The sequence below is a fragment of the Palaemon carinicauda genome, chromosome 44 (genome assembly GCF_036898095.1).
Source record: "Palaemon carinicauda isolate YSFRI2023 chromosome 44, ASM3689809v2, whole genome shotgun sequence".
NCBI classification, from domain to species: Eukaryota; Metazoa; Arthropoda; class Malacostraca; order Decapoda; family Palaemonidae; genus Palaemon; species Palaemon carinicauda.
The window spans coordinates 8925403-8940402 of NC_090768.1; the positions used below are offsets into that span (position 1 = coordinate 8925403).

Below are 15000 nucleotides of genomic sequence, written 5' to 3' on the forward strand. Positions count from 1 at the left end.
ATGTATGTATACATATGTATTATATATATATATATATATATATATATATATATATATATCTATCTATCTATATATATATATTTATATATATATATATATATATATATATATATATATATATATATATATATATATATATAATCTTTAGAATAATTTAACCTTATTTCTTTATTACCAAATATCTCTGGCTCTTACTTGAATTGAAGCAATGGAAACGTCCTTAGTAGTTAGCCTAGACTTTTCATCATGGTGATAATTAGGGTTTAAAAGAATTCATAGTTGAATGCATGTAAGTCTTCTGATAAGAAACGTAATAAAAACCCAAAATTTCAGTAAACATAAATGAACCGAGGCCTCTCCGAGAGAGTTGTTTCTTTGGCTCCGAACGAGAAAAGAAATGGGATCGAATGGGTTTGTAATCTATAATAGCGTGTAGAATGAATACAAAAAAGTCAAGAATGTTGAGAATGGTCAAGATGAAAATGTCCATTCCGATATCACTGTTCCATGTTGGCACGTTGCCGGTCGGAATGCTGAGAAATGTTTGCAGGCGCCATTTGTGTCATGTTTGGAATGTTGAAAGTCCCGTTTTACATAAACAAAACAGTGCTCAGTTAAAAGTTTTGACATTCTATTATTATCAATATTATTTTATATATATACATATATATATATAAATATATATGTGTATATATATGTGTATATATATATATATATATATATATATATGTATATATATAATTATATCTATATATATATTATATGTATATATATATATATGTTATATATATATACTGTATATATATATATATATATATATATATATATATATATATGTATATATATATATATATATATATATATATATATATATATGTATATATGTATATATATAATCTTGGTAAAGACGAAAGTAAGAAATCCCTAAAAAAGATTAAAAGACTATCGCCATTTAAAAGTTCGGAGAATGTTCATTCGTGTTATGTTTCTTCACCCACACTTATCGCTTTATCAAAGCAAGATCTTAATGATTGAAAATAAATTAGAAATAAAGTATAAAAACATTTTGTAAGGTGTTTTTCAAGCGAAGTGTTTCCAAAACCATTATTAAATATATCAAAATTTAGTATAGCAACGTAGTTTTATGTGTATTAATTCATCGTTTTTTTTTGTTTTGTTTTTTTTCATTAGTATTGTGGAATTTACGCATATGGTTTATCATCTAAATTATACCATGTTACCGATGCTATAATAATTACATTGATGAAGGTAGCCATTACAGCCCTCCGTATCTTAGGCCTCAGCCGAACCAGCGAGTTCCTCCGAAGGACAGGAAACGTGGCATCAATAACATACGAAAAGAAGGCGACAATTACAGGTGAGGAAAGGGTTCGAATGAGTACCTTTGAGAGCCTCGCCTCTGGCTGCATGTTATTGACTTTCTAGACGTTTTGTAAAACTGCCGAGTTCCAAATGATGACGTATGGGACGAGGAGGGAAAGTTATGGCGGTTTCAAATATGGGACGATGAGAAACGGAAGAAAACTGGGTAGAAAGAAACCGGGTTTCGTTTAAAGTACGGAATACAATCGGCTTAATGTGGAGGCAACGAAGACATACAGAAAGATTAGGTCTTGGGAGACAACAGATTTCTGAGAGAGAGAGAGAGAGAGAGAGAGAGAGAGAGAGAGAGAGAGAGAGAGAGAGAGAGAGAGAGAGAGAGAATAGGTCACGTATCAAAGTATAAATATCATAATTACACGATTCTAGAATATGAGTACACTTAAAAATTTGCATTAAAAAAACCGTAAAAGTCTGGCAACATTTATTCCATGATTTTTACCGTTTTAAAAACGGAAATATTTATGTAAAAGAGTGATATTACAGTCACCAACCCGTGAGAGATAATAGCAAAGTAAGGTAAGATTACGGTCGCCTGTGTTTTACTGAAATACGGTTGAGAACCGCATATTTTAACGGAGAATTTCCGATTTAGATTACGGCTTTTCTTAACAGTGTAGAAAACAGTTGAGTATCTAGAATAGCAATTAGTCCCGGAATCTAGCTGGAAAATCAATATAGTATAACACTTATTATAAAATAATAAAAAAGTCGAGGTCATACAGACGTCTATATGCCACTCTTGACTCATGCATGAGTAAGTAGTCTGGCTGAAAGAGAACAAAAGGTGGTACCAAAATGGCAGTTGATAATCACATGATGTCCTTATTTGGCTCTAATTGAAAAACCATTTCTTGCTTTATCCCTCCCATTCTAAATACATCTCGAGAATAGAGGAAAGCCGTCTTTCGAAGTTCACAGTACACTGTTAAAAGAAACCGTGATTTTAATCGGAAATGCATCTTAGAAATATACTGTTCTCAGCCGTATTTCAGTAAAATACAGGCGACCATAATTTTACCTTATTTTATTATAATTTTTTGCGGGTTGGTGACTGTAACATTACTCCTTTACGTTAATATATCCATTTTCAAACGGTAAAAATCCGGGAATAAATGTTGCCTGGCATTTACCGTCTTTTCAATACAAATTTTTAACAGTGTAGCTCATTTCATCCACATTCTTGGAGCGTTAGAAGCCGTTCAACCATGGTGATTCCCGTCGTGATAGTGGCAACTTATGATTTGTATTTACACGGTGCATTAGCCCCCCGATTGGAGTATATAACCTGCTTATTAGTTCATAATCGAGTGAGAAATTGATTGTCTAATCGTTGTGATGTGATGTGTCTTCATGCTGGCGTGGTGAACTCGTGATGATTGGGTAGAAGGATTAATTTACCCCCGACTCGGCTCGACTCTTCTTCATCACAGCCGATAGAACTTTTGGTGTTTATTTTCTAGATCCGATGGTGACGCGCGGGAATTCCTTTACGCATGATCTCTTTGCGTTCCTGTTCGAGCGTTGAAAACATGTTCACCTGTCAGGGGCAGGATTAGATATTAGAAAATTCCTTGGTTTGGCAATTAGTTGGAACACATATTCATAGTCATTTTTTTTTTTTTTTTACAATTATTGGGAATTGCAGATTGATTAATTTTACACCCTAAATAATTGTTGTTTTTTTAATCTCGTCCTAGTATCACTTCCAATTTTCTTCAATTTTATAGTCTCAATCCTATTTACTTCACAGCGAATGTCCTTGCATGAAGAAACTAAAAAAAAATATGACATGATTTATATCACAATTGCTATATTTTCAGGATTTTTAATCTTATGTAAACCCTAGGAGGCACAGATGAATTTGGTAACATTGGAAATCTTATTCCTTCTGCCCATCATGATCCAGTTTTATTGCACTTTTTGGCTATAGAAGAGATCACTTTGTCAGAAACTGGATTTTATTTACTGTATTTTTTCTCGTGAATTTTATCAGTTTTATTTACTTGTATACAATACGCTGTCAACTGTCCGACTAACTAACAATTAGGTCAGTATCTATTGATAGCTTTGCCTTCTTGTCTACGATTTTTACGTGAATTTTACGACGAACAAAATCTAACTTCTAAGTAATTTGGGTTTCCAAATCCAGTATTTCTTTTGATATTGTTCTTTGAGTATCATCAGTCCTTACGTTTTGAGTTCATTGTTCACTTAAAATATCGGTATTTTTTTTTACCTGCTTTGCCTACCTAGTTCTTACCAATAGTTTCTGCTAGTTTTACTCTCCTGCCCTATTTGAGTGAGTATTCAAATTTCTTCAATTTAACCTCGTTTCAGTGTCATATTTTATAGATATTTTGAAGTAGTTCGGTTTGGTATCTTCTTTGTAGCGATCTTTGAGTCATTGTATTCTACTCACTGAAATGTAAGAGATGATTTTTATTATTATTATTATTATTATTATTATTATTATTATTATTATATTTATTATTATTATTATTATTATTAAAATAAAACAACAAAAATATCATGTTTATTCGTGCAAACTTAATAATTCTGGAGAAACAGTGTCAGCAAGGTTAAACTTTTTTTTTTTTCTTTTTGATGATTATTGATTATCTTTCAGTACCTAATATAATATTTGGCCGCTTCTGGACAAGAAGATTGTTTATATCATACCCTATTCACTGTGTAGACTCGTCGGTTTTTATGCAACCTCATTGTATTGTTGAATACAATACCTGTGACCTCCAGACTTACCACCGTCCCTCTGTGTTCTATTCTCTCCTCACTCTTTTTCGCCCTTGTCATCAGTAACGCTCCACAATCCTGCTTATCTCTCCTTTATTATCTATTGATTCTTTCTTTCTTACATTTACTTTTGCTTCTTAGTCATCTTTTGTTGCTTATGTGCATTCTCCTGTCATTCTCTATTCACCTTTCAAAAATAGTACCCAGAGGCGTTTTTCATTTGCGAATCCTTTATATTATTTTTTTTTACATAATACCCTTCCTTTATCTCCTTTTCTTACTCTGCATTCAGTAATGTTAGATGGTTAGGGATTTTCTACCCCTTTCGGGTATCAATGTTTTCGAGGTCCGGTTAGATTTTTTTTTTTTCAGATAACAAACAAAATGGTAGAATTTGCCTATGATAAATATGTTACTATCTTTCTTCCTTTGAGACATTTGAACCATATATTGATCGTATATATTTCTGGTCATAGTATTTCTGTCCAGATTAAGGTGCAGCAGGCTTTGTTTCCTACTGTAATTGTACAGATACGATTATAAGAAGCTTGCTTTTGTCAACAACAGTATCCTGTTGCTCGATTTAAGATCTTCTTGATCTTTGTACTAAGCGGTGATGCTTTGATCCAAAAGCATTCAGTCCTTGCAACACCCTTTATTTTATCTTGCTTCCTCAATTATTGATAATTTCGGTGACTTGTCCCTTTTACGTGTGCAGTTTATTGAGTAAACTGGACCCTTTTTCTCATACTTTCTTTTCCTCTTATGGAGAATCAGGAATTATGTCACCCCTTTGTGTCCCTATGGATGATCAAACGCCAGCATTGCTCGGTTTGCATTGACAATATTGCTGTATGTACATGGGTATTGGAGAGACAGATGTCAAGTTGTAGTAGTGCTCTGAAACTCAACTTCGAGTTTTTAATGAGAAATTTTACTTAAAAACCACCAATAATAATTCCCCCCTTTCTCTCTCTCTCTCTCTCTCTCTCTCTCTCTCTCTCTCTCTCTCTCTCTCTCTCTCTCTCTCTCTCGAAATATGATGTTCCTGATCAAGTTTTAGCTTGTATTTTTACTGTATTAAATTAAATATACATTATGGTATCTATTCTCAAATAACAGTGAGATCCAACTTTCAGCCTTTGGTTACTAAAGTAATTGATGGTAAGAAAAATTAATGTTATTGATCACAACATTAGTTATTTCGTAGTAAACAGTAGCCGCAAATGTTACTCGGTGATTAGTGTTAGCATTCCTGCTGGTATTACATATGAGTAGACATCTAATAATAACAGATAATTACTTTAACCGTATATATTGCACAGTGGTATTAGAAGCGATCTAATGCTGAGCTGTCGATCAGAACCGCCAGACAAAAGATTACCTTCTGGGCACCTTCATTAACAGTTTAGCTACTGGTAACTAGTCGGCAGAATTGATGAGCTATTATTGGCAAATGTTAAACTACTAGTGTAGTGAACCGTCATATATTTAGATACACATACACACGCACACACACATACTCAACCTTTCCCACCACCTTCCCCTTTCCTAACTACAACCCGACAGTTTCCGCAATTTGTGGGAGATTGTGGTTTCTGAGTGTACCTCTCGGGGTATCCCCTCTCCCCTCTGCCCGAGGATCGGGGAGAGACCGAGTAGTAATACGATTGGCAATACTGCTGAGCGTGACAGGTAAGAAATAATACACACACACACACACACACACACATATATATATATATATATATATATATATATATATAATATATATATATATGTATATATACAGTATATGTATATATATATATATATATATATATATATAGAGAGAGAGAGAGAGAGAGAGAGAGAGAGAGAGAGAGAGAGAGAGAGAGAGAGAGAGAGATGTGCTCTTCTTTATATAGGGGAGATAACAAATAATTGATCGGTTATTGTAACTTTCGTCCATACCTGGTCGAATTGCATTACAGTATATGCGACTGATTTTCATCCCTGAACTTTTTTGTTATCGCATTTTGACAGGACAAGATATGTTTTACAAAAGGTATTTTTCTTTTTTAATTTAGTATGAGGATGATATTTCCAGTTGCGGGTAAGGTCATTACGGCCAGTGAAGGCTGATCCAGGGTTATAAAACCTTCCGTGAAATGCGCGTTTTATATTAAATGGATTTATTTTCAGCCTGAAGGGTTACAAACCACTAATTATTACCATCGTCTGTGATCAACAAGGCAGTTTTCTTAGAGGATTTTGGTGGTCGGATATTATATGCTGCGGGGCATAGGGCGATCACACAAATTTAACCAGGCTCCCTAAATGATAGGGTAGGCTACACTCTCTCTCTCTCTCTCTCTCTCTCTCTCTCTCTCTCTCTCTCTCTCTCTCTCTCTCTCTCGTGAAAAGGAGGGGAAGACGGAAATAAGAAACGAAGAGAATTACAACCGGCATGGTACGACACGACTTTATAAAAGTACAAACTATTTTTTGGAATAACTTCCATTTGAAGAGGGAGGAATAGTAAGCAGTTCAGGTGCTTAGATAGCAAAATGTATAATGTATTAATTGTTTGCTTTATCTTGCAATAGTTCCCAAAACAAACAGTGAAAGATTATTGGAAATAATAATAAGATACGTCCACGGTATTTTAACTTTTACGTGAATCAGTTTTATTATTTCTAAACTTTTTTGCAATCTACTTGTGATTAAAACTATTGCGACGTTTTACCCTATCATAAAAAGCCATTCTCTGTATACCTGACAATTTCGACCTGAGAAAACTCCTCGAAATTCTTATCTGTTAGGTATTTGTCTGCTGTAGGGGATGGACCAATTAAATTGAAAAATCCTTCCAATTTCGATGGTGATTTCGGCTGTACGAGGATAGATATTTGGGTTAAAAGGTTTTGTTCTCAAGTTTTGAAAGGTTTGGGAAAATCTTTTTAGAAAAGTAATAGTTGGGGGAATTTAGGAAGTTATCTAGATAAAAGACACGGAAATTTTTAGAACTGAGAATAATTACTATATATCAAACTCCATTATTATTGCGGGTGCTATTAGCGTTTTACGTGTATAATACACACATTATATATATATATATATATATATATATATATATATATATATATATATATGAAATATATGTATGTTTATATTTGTGGGTGTGCTTTGTGATATTTAGAATTATAGCTTCAACTGTAATTGTAATGTTCTGGATTCCGGCTAAGGGAACGCATGGTAAGAGTCTTTATATTCCATTGCCTCTACTGCATATGAGAGATGTTTAAACCTTTAGTTATAATTTCTTAATTACATGATCAATTGAATTAAAATGTTAAAAATATTGATATCAGCGATGATGTTAATCTATAAATATATGTATGTATATATATATATATATATATATATATATATATATATATATATATATATATATATATATATTATCTATTTATTTAATTGTGTATTACCGTTCACGGCTTTGATTTGAAATCATCTTTATTATTCTAAAGAGCAGAATATTCTCGAAAATCTATTTGAAATCACTCAAGTTTTTGGTTGGTCTATCCCAACGTCATAATATGCATTTCATATGAACTATTTTTATGATGTTTAAATCTCCCAATACATACCTCTTATATTGCTGCCAATGAATCAATAAGAATTCCAGATCTTTAGCTCCAGAGGTCTGTAACGACAGCTTTGGTGTAATTTCGAACTAAATAATTGACTTTCATAACATAAAGAGTTCGTACTTTTTCCCCCTTTCCTAACTACAACCCGATGGTTCGGCAATTTTGTGGGAGTGTGTGGATTCCGAGTGTACCTCTCACCAGGGTAAGACTACTACTTCTTCCCAGTGAGTGTGACAGGAAAGAAATATATATATATATATATATATATATATATATATATATATATATATATATATATATATATATATATATATATATGGCCACACATGGAGCACATGATTTCCAGAGGCAAGATGTCTGTAATCCACATCCCACCACATTAATAAAACAAATACCCTTTGGCATGGAGAGTTGTCATCTTCCAAGGGATCTTCCCATTACCCTTTTATTACTATAATAAAGAAAATTCCAATTTCAAAAACACCGCCAAGTGAGTGTTATATTTAGTGCATTCTGCGTGCTTTTATAATCACTCTATTCCACAGCCATTATCTTTGGGACCTAAAGTCTGCCGGTTGTTTGTCCTCCGGCTATTGACTCAGTCGAGGAGTCTCTTTATTTTTCCCCTGACTCTTTCCCTTTAATGTTTGCCCAATGAAGGGTATTATTACCCTATAAGTTTTCCTTCTCCCATGATTAAGGGGATCCGTTCCCTTAAATTCTCTTACCTGGGGTGGTGATGCCTTCCTTCCCGTCGTGTTTTGGGTTACGGCTTCCTCTATCTAACGTAACATGCGTGTGCTAGAGTCCCATTTGGAAAGGTAGTTTTTAATCTTATTTTACTTTCGGATTCGATATTTATAGAAGTAATTGATATCCAAGATCCCCTCCCAACCCTAATTCTTTGAGGGCACGTCGACGGGAATCGATGAATAAATTGGTTGGTGTGGCTTGTTATTATCTTTATCTCTTCTATAAAATAAAGAGCAAGTGTGTGGCTATATATATATATATATATATATATATATATATATATATATATATATATATATATATTTCTTTCCTGTCACACTCACTGGGAAGAAGGAGTAGTCTTACCCTGGTGAGAGGTACACTCGGAATCCACACTCTCCCACAAATTGCCGAACCATCTGGTTGTAGTGAGGAAAAGGGGGAAAAAGTATGAAGGGTTGAATTGTGTGTCTGTACGTGTGGTTGTGTGTGTTCATATCTATCTGATTTTTAGAAGTCATTTTTGACGGCTTGTGTGCACTATAGTCAATTCTTTTTAGTGAGGCAGATTTGCACAGACTCGCAGGGGGTGCTCTTTTGGCTCGGAAAAGTTTCCTGATTGCTGATTGGTTGGACAAGATAATTCTAACCAATCAGATAGCAGGAAACTTTTCTGAGCTAAAAGGGCACCGCTGTGAGTCAGTGCAAATGCGCCTCATTAAAAAAAATTGAATATCGTTGATGATTAGCCGTAGGATTAGATGTATTAGTACAAATCGTTAAGATCGATCGAAAGGATGTAGCCCACCAGGGAAAATAAAAGTACAGTATTTTAGTTCCTTGAGATGTTTAAATGTAAATTTTCAATTTATACTTATTTTTTCCCGTAAGGGGTAGTGCCGTTTAGTGCAACTCATGCGGTACACTGTAAGCTTAACTTGAAGTCTTTGCAGTGTTCCTTCGTCCCCCAACTTCACTTGCTTTATATTCATCTACTAAATACTTCTTCCGGTATACTTTTTTATTCCTCCTTACTGTCCAACATCTAGAAATTTACTTCTTAAATCATAATCCAAATTCTCATTTCATATCAATGAACTGAAAATAAATGAGAATGTAATCTTAGATTTATAAAAGAATACGTCCCGAAGAAATCTAGAAACATATACATCAGTTAACTGAATCTGTAATACGGAGAAAAACTTTATTTATATTAAAATCAAGTGCAATTGATTTTGAGACTATCAGAATATGACAATTTCAGCTAAATCCCGAAATGCGTAGCTGTAGTTTTTGACATTCTTTACATACAGTTATACTTAATAACTGCCCAGTTTTTACCTGATTTTCAGTTGCTCCGTAAAACGAAATATCAATACACGTAGACACGAGAGTTCCACATTACACTGAGTTATATTAAATGAATAGTCTGTTTTATTTTGTTAGGAGCAGTATATATATACTGTACAGGGTAGGACACATTTTAGGCAATGTTGATACTGCACTGTTCTTAACTTTCAAAGAGAATCAATAATTTATGGAATTATGACCTTGACAGCATTGCTTATTATATAATCTGTGTATAAGACTGGATTTGCGACGAAGGTTTAACAGCGGCGGGAGGACGAAGGGTAGTGGCTGGAACGAATTCCTATTGTCGGATAGAGGATGTTAGTTAGTAAACAAGCGAAGCAGCACAGGAAGTAACGCTAGCCATCGTGAGCCTGCATTTCTCAACACCCGATATCAACGTCTAAGAACGAAAGATTCACAAGGGAATAAGCATATGCTATGTAATAACAATTTCAGGCCGCAATAATATGAATTCGACTATTTATGCTCTTCTAGTAATTTATAAACCCTCTTACTATGTAAAAATCGACTAATTCATCGCTTTTCATCATATTATTATTTAATTGCCCATGTGACATACAAGTTATACCAGTTTTAATTTCTTCTTGTCATAAGACTTAGTTTTAAATCGGGACAAGTAAAGCGAGATAAAAAAAATATGAAAGAGAATTTAATATGAAAAAGATATGATTATGATAGATGAATTTTTCTTATTTCGGCTTAGGCGATTCTGACGTAATCTGCTATAAGAATTTCCAGTAATCAACTAATAAATAACCTCAGTATTTTTAAAGTGAATTAGATTCATTCCCATCATTACAAAAGTAGAACTATGTAAGCCTCAGTAAGTTTGAACATTTGAAGGAAAATACTGCATCTTTTGCGACGTCTAACTGCATGATAATGTTCCTTACAGATATTTTCTATCACTATTTCTTTAACTAATGAAATCCACACACACACACACACACACACACACACACACATATATATATATATATATATATATATATATATATATATATATGTATATATATATATACACGCACACACACACACACATATATATATATATATATATATATATATATATATATATATATACGCACACACACACACACATATATATATATATATATATATATATATATACATATATATATATATATATATATATATATATATATATATATATATATATATGTATATATATATATATATATATATATATATATATATATATATATATACGTACATATACTGTATATATGAAGGCTCCTTTCCAGGGGATTTTAACGATCGTATTTCAAAAAATTATAAAATTACCTTTTGAGTTATATATTGGAATATCGCATCGCACAGATATAATTTTTTTGTCTTCAAGAAAAATCTCTCTCTCTCTCTCTCTCTCTCTCTCTCTCTCTCTCTCTCTCTCTCTCTCTCTCTCTCTCTCTCTCTCTCTCAATGTTTTTAACTTACTTAAAGATCTTCCTAGAACTTATATAACTATATTTAATACATTATCAAACAACTCCTCATTAACTCCTTATGAAATTACTAATAAAAAGTAAAAGCTGAAAAAAATAAAGGACTCCAAGTAACTATAATCTCGTAGCGTTGGTTCATCGCGTCCTGTTTACGCTCAGATTGACGAAGTAAGTTCTTGGGAGGAAGGGTGTTCGTCCTCACCTCCAAACCGGTTTGAGACCTGATTAATGTGGCCCTATTAGACCTTTATCAACCTGTCTTTGCCAAAGACTGCAGTTGACAAAACCATCCCTCGGTAAACTTGACGAATTTTTGTTGATAAAGGTCTTGTTCTTCGGTAGATTTTACGTTGATATTATTATTATTATTATTATTATTATTATTATTATTATTATTATTATTATTATTATTATCATTATTATTATTATTATTATTATTATTAGCTAAGCTACAACCCTAGTTGGAAAAGTAGGATGCTATAAGCCCAGACGCCCCCAACAGGGAAAATAGCCCAGTGAGGAAAGGAAAAAAGGAGAATAGAATATTTTAAGAAGAGTAACATTAAAATAAATACCTCCTATATAAACAATAAAAACTTTAACAAAACAAGAGGAAGAGAAGTAAGATAGAATAGTGTGCTCGAGTGTACCATCAAGCAAGAGAGAGAGAGAGAGAGAGAGAGAGAGAGAGAGAGAGAGAGAGAGAGAGACGAGTGGAAAATATAACGTCGTGGTACTTTTGTTTACATTTTTCCTTTTTGCATTTCCTTTGATTACCTTCTTTGTTTGTGTGTGTGGTATTGTCTGAAGGTTGCTTTATCTTGAGCTCTGGTGAGGAATTTGTCAAGCACCTGTGGAAACCGGATGCTAATAACAAAATACTTGTGTGATATCTGGCCTTTTATTGCTCTTCTCTCTCTCTCTCTCTCTCTCTCTCTCTCTCTCTCTCTCTCTCTCTCTCTCTCTCTCTCTCTCTCTCTCTGTGGTATTTGCACGGTAGATCAAGAATGATCATAGAAATCCAATATCTTTGTTGTTGCAATGCCAGGTAATATAATCCAATCTATTGATTATGCAGTCGCGTATACTTTCTTGCGATATTGTCAGTAATATTATGTAACTCATTTCACAAAGGTAGTATAGCCTGACTTTTATGTAGTCCTTCTCCACCTTTTCGAGAAAGAAGAAAGGGAAAAGAAGATGCAAATATTATGTGCAATAAATGTAGAAGGATGCTGTACACTTAGCCGCAGTAGGAGAGGAAAAGCTGGAATTTCGTATATTCTTAAGTTTAAGTAAAATTTTTATATTTTTACTAAATGAATTTCAGTAATTCTTCTTAATCTATTGATGCTTTGTATATTTTTGAGTTGAGGAAGAGCATTCATAAAGGTATAGTAATCTGAGATGTTCGTGGATGCATATAGAAGATAATGATATTTATTTACATGTATATTGGTGTCGTTTATTAAATTAGAAGCTGCAATTTGCATATGATTAGATTATATGAATATAATTTGAGTGTAGGAAATAAAAGTGCCACGTGAGAGGCCTTTAACATGTACACAGATTAGTACGAGTCAGTAGAAATTATATTTGTACGGTGATATCTTGATATGTTTTAGCACAATGTATTTCTCGTATATTATTTTTACACAGTGGATTGCATATTATAAATCAACCTTATGCAATACATTTTGGCTCTTCTTCAAAGTTACGGATTGCAGAATTTTAATTACTACTTATAAAATTCTGAATCGATGTACGTATAGGAATGTATTCTTCCGTCTTGACTCGGTAGTGATAATGTCTACAGACAGAAATGATAATTTTAGTGAAAATCTCTGGCACAACAGCCTATTGTTAAACTTTTAAGTTACGCCACAAGATTGATAAGTAAATAGTTGTACGGGTCAACAGAAAATCTCATTCAGTCCAGAAGATGTTTGCTTGATGAAAATAACATTAAAGCGAAATTTCATTTTTAGGAAATTTCACATCTCCAAGTTCTCGCTGAAGCCATCAGCACCAAAATAACTGTATTATTTCATTGGGTGTTCCAAGTTTCCTTGATTGTTGATCGTCTTCCTTCTTTGTGTTGCATAAGTTGCACCTTTTACGAGTTTTCTTTCCATTTATTGGCATTTTGCAAGTGTTGCGTAAAAAGGCCTTCCTTACCGTGTGTATTTTTACTGAAGAAAAATTATAATAGCCCTCTTGTCTTATTACACGCAAATCATTTCTCATTATATAGAGATGATTTTAATAGATATAGGTGTTTCTAGAATTGTATTCATATTTAAGCTGATAAATGTTTTATTTAAAGTTGCTCGGGTGAACTCGCTGGGAAAGCAAATAGGTTTGTTTGGTGGTCTTCATGCAACAGGTGCACGACGAGGATAATCTTTAGTGCGGACTTCAACTTCGATTATTTTTTTTTTTTGTCTTTGTTTGGTTTTACTTTTATGATTTTACTTGTGTCCACGTGGCTGTATAATCTTAATTTTACATTTAATTTAAATGATTCTTTTTTTTTAAGTTTCACTAAGAACTTGAAATTTAAGAGTTTATTAACTATGTTCAGGTAAATCAGCTGCAATTTATGGTAAAAAAGATGATATAATTCAAGTAATATATATATATATATATATATATACATATATATATATATATATATATATATATGTATATATATTCTGTATATATATATATATATATATATATATATATATATATATATATATGCATGTGTTTGTGTGTTTTGACTGTGTACATCTCTCTCTCTCTCTCTCTCTCTCTCTCTCTCTCTCTCTCTTTATACATATATGTATATATATATATGTGTGGATGTGTGTGTGTGTTTGTGTGTATGTATGTATACTGTGTGTATGTACACGTGCATGATATACTAGGTGTAAATGTGTGGGATGATACTGAAATATTTTTTATTTTTGTCTTTAAAGAATTTTCATGTATTTCTGTTTCAGTGATTTATGAAATATCTGGATCCCTTTACTTTCCCTCTCAAGGAAATATAATTGTATCAAGCTATAATTCAATAATTTTGAAGCCATGAAGACAATGTTAACCATAAATATACAGAATGACCAGATTCGCAGGTCATAGCCAATGAAATGAAGCCATTTCACCGCAATAAATCTGTTTCCTAATTACAGTTTCCATTGCCAGTAGCGCTCCATTTGAGTTCGCATTTGGTCCCTCAATTAGGCGTGGTTCGATGTGGTCACTGAATTCCCAGATAAATCAATTACAGACCCTCTTGTTTCCCGCGGTCTTTGACCACCGCCATGTCTGGCGAGTGTGAGAAACGCCGTATCGCCCGTTTGGACTGAAATACCGGCTGATGGGACTCTATGAAGGGTGATCTGGAAGGGCGGAGTCATTGCAACGTCTGATTTCGCATTGTCATGACTCTCCCCTGAAGGATTTTATAACCAGTTCATTTCAGTGTATAGGAGCATATTTAGCCATATAATTTTCTCATTAAGTTATTAACGGGCAAGAGGTTGTAATTACGGCGTCCCTATCCCATTCTTCCTGAGGCTTGGGTATGTGACAATAGACATGTCATTTTAATAAAGGTTTAGTCTAAACCATACATGATCATATTACATGAT

The 15000-nt window shown here is 33.2% G+C and overlaps 1 protein-coding gene across 3 annotated transcripts in view; it reads left to right on the plus strand.

Annotated features, from left to right (window-relative positions):
* LOC137634570 (uncharacterized) overlaps window positions 1-15000 on the plus strand; it is a 183448-nt gene that overhangs the window by 78987 nt on the left and 89461 nt on the right. The gene's annotated exons all lie outside the window — the stretch shown is intronic.